This window comes from Mauremys reevesii, linkage group 6 (assembly GCF_016161935.1).
Source record: "Mauremys reevesii isolate NIE-2019 linkage group 6, ASM1616193v1, whole genome shotgun sequence".
NCBI classification, from domain to species: Eukaryota; Metazoa; Chordata; order Testudines; family Geoemydidae; genus Mauremys; species Mauremys reevesii.
The window spans coordinates 15,138,652-15,141,317 of record NC_052628.1 but is presented as its reverse complement, the minus strand read 5'-3'; positions in this window follow the sequence as shown (position 1 = coordinate 15,141,317).

The window sequence follows — 2,666 nt, the reverse complement described above, 5'->3', positions numbered from 1 at the left end:
TACTGAATTTGTCCTATTGATTTTTATTTTTCGTCCAAGAAAGGTGCATCAGTGTAATAAGTTTAAATGACTTATTTGGGTCATAACCTTGCCAATATCATTCAGTGCTCAACATTTAAAAAGTCAAACTCTTATCTGAGATGATGTTTCCCATCCCTGTATTTCGAACGGAGAACTAACTGGTAACTGTTGTATAAATCTGAATCTTCAATTGCAATTGACATACCACTATAACTCTTTCAATAGGAGTCTGCTGCACACAACTCAGGTGTTATATGCGTTACAATGGCCCACTGTTTACCTTTGTCCCTATGTCATGAGTCATTTAGGGGGAGCAGGTGAGGCAACTGACTGCCTCTCTAGCAAATGCTGCTCCAGCTATATCAGCAGGAAATACTACAGTAGCCAACACCATAACCTTTACTGTACTTTTTCCCCCTGCCAAAGCACATCAGCTCCACAGCTTGTCTCTACGATTCAACTAACATATGTAGGAAACTGGATGTCACTTTTGAACCCAGGTTGTCTTGCTTCCAGGGAAATTCAGTTTACATAGGACATAACCAACCATCCTTAATGTCAGTTTTGGTGGATGATGTTTGAAGTGTATGGTCTTTATACTACAGGGGCGTAGCTAGAAGCGGAAATTTGGGTGGGCCCCAGCGTAGGGTAGATGAGCAATGACCTGTCCCTGGGACAAGTCCAGACTGAACTTCCCTACAACCGCATGTGTGCGGGGTGTCTGTGTTTTGTCCCACGGATGTAGTCATGGGTGGGCCAGGGAAGGCAGTGGGGGATGGAGGGGAATTGGGGACAGAAAGGAGATGGGGAGGGGAAGTGTCCTGGGCTGGGTTGCTGTGTGTCCTGTGGTGAATCTACCATGTCTCTGGAGTGTTAGCAACTGAAGTGCTGGCCAGGCTGCACCCCATGCTTGGCAGCTAAGTGGATGCTGCACCCATGGTCTTAGGATCCATCCAGGTCCCTGGAGTTGCCTAGATTCTCCTTCCTGCTCTTTCTCTGCATCTTCCTTCAAAGCTGTACTCCAGAACCATCCCAAGCCGGCCAGGAGTATCTGCCAAGGAGAGTGTACAGTCCTGGGATGGGCTGGGAGCTCTGGGGTATGTCTATGCAGTGGATGGAGCCTGCTTAAGTTCTTCTTACCAGCTCAGCGGGACAGACGTGCTGGTTCTACTGAATACAAACCCACCTGCACTCCCTTGTTACATACTCAGTCCGTAACAAGGGAGTACAGGTGGGTTTGTATTCAGTAGAGCCAGCACGTCTGTCCCGCTGAGCTGGTAAGAAGAACTTAAGCAGGCTCCAGCCGCTGCGTAGATATACCCCAGAGCTCCCAGGACTGTACGCTCTCCAGGCTACCCTGGGCCACTATTTTTTCTATGCCAGCTTGAGCAGAGCTAGGCCATGTCTGTCTGCCCGTGCTGGGAAGCACCCTCCCATCTGCTGTGTAGACGTTTGCGAGATGTATCTGCACAAACTCTGCTCCAACTAGTGCCTAGAAACAGATGTGTAGCTGCAGCAGGACGGTCTAGCTGCCCTGAATACCTAGTCTTGCTGATGGGTGTACGCTCAGGGCAGTTACCTTCATCTGCACTGCTGGTGGTGCTGTGGCCACAACTACGTTCTGTTTTAGTTCATTAGCTTGATGAGAGCTGCTGTGGGTGTGCCTCTGACATGCCCTCAAGCTCTGATTTGGGTGGGCCTGGGTGCTAATTGGGAGGGGCAGCCCATCTGTGGCTACACCCCTGTTTTATTTGTGGTATTTGATATTGAAAAGGAAGGTGATCCACAAAGCGTCTCAGGCATCCAACATTTAGGTGCCATTGAGATCCTTGAAACCTCAATTCAACTGCTGCCTAGCCCTGGAGGTTCCCATATTCCCTAGGTGCTGGGTATGTGCAAAACTGCCTAGGGTCCTGAGCAGCTCAGTGGTACCAGGACTTCTCTCACCCACAAGCCCCCATGGGATTCTTAAACTAGGCATTCCCCTGCCTGTCTCCTCTGCCGGGCTCCAGCTCGTAGTTGTTCTCAGACCATGCCTGTTAGACTGGACCTTGCGCCAAAGAAAACCAGGCTGGCAGATCAGGAATTTTGAGGGCTAGTTGTGTATGTCCAGTAGCTCAGTGGTTAGGGCAATCACCTGGGATGTAGGTTCAAGTCCCCGCTCTTCCTGATTTAAAGTAGGGATTTGAACCCACAATGCCCATATATCAGTTGGGTCCCTGACCCCCAGGCTTTTCTGAGGTGGGTCTCGCTCACTCTCATGTTGAAACTGTTTCACTTCGTATAAATCATTAACTGTTTACAGGGTGGAGGAGAAGCGAGAGAGTGATTCTACAGCGTAGTGGTTAGGGCACTCACTTGGGATATGGGCAACCCAAATTCAACTCTCTGCTCCATTGAATATTTATTTATACAAAGTTGAACAGCTTTAATGGGAGAGATTGACACTAACCCACCCCAGACTACCCAGGAGCCTGCTGGTTAAGGCGTGCACATGGGCTGGGGGAGACTCGGGTTCAAGCCTCTGCTCCAAATCAGTAGAACAGAGATTTGAAAACTTATCTCCCACATCTGAGGTGAGCATCCTACCTACTGGGCTAGTGGATCTAATGCAATGGGGCAGGGAGGAGTCTCTTTCGCTCTGT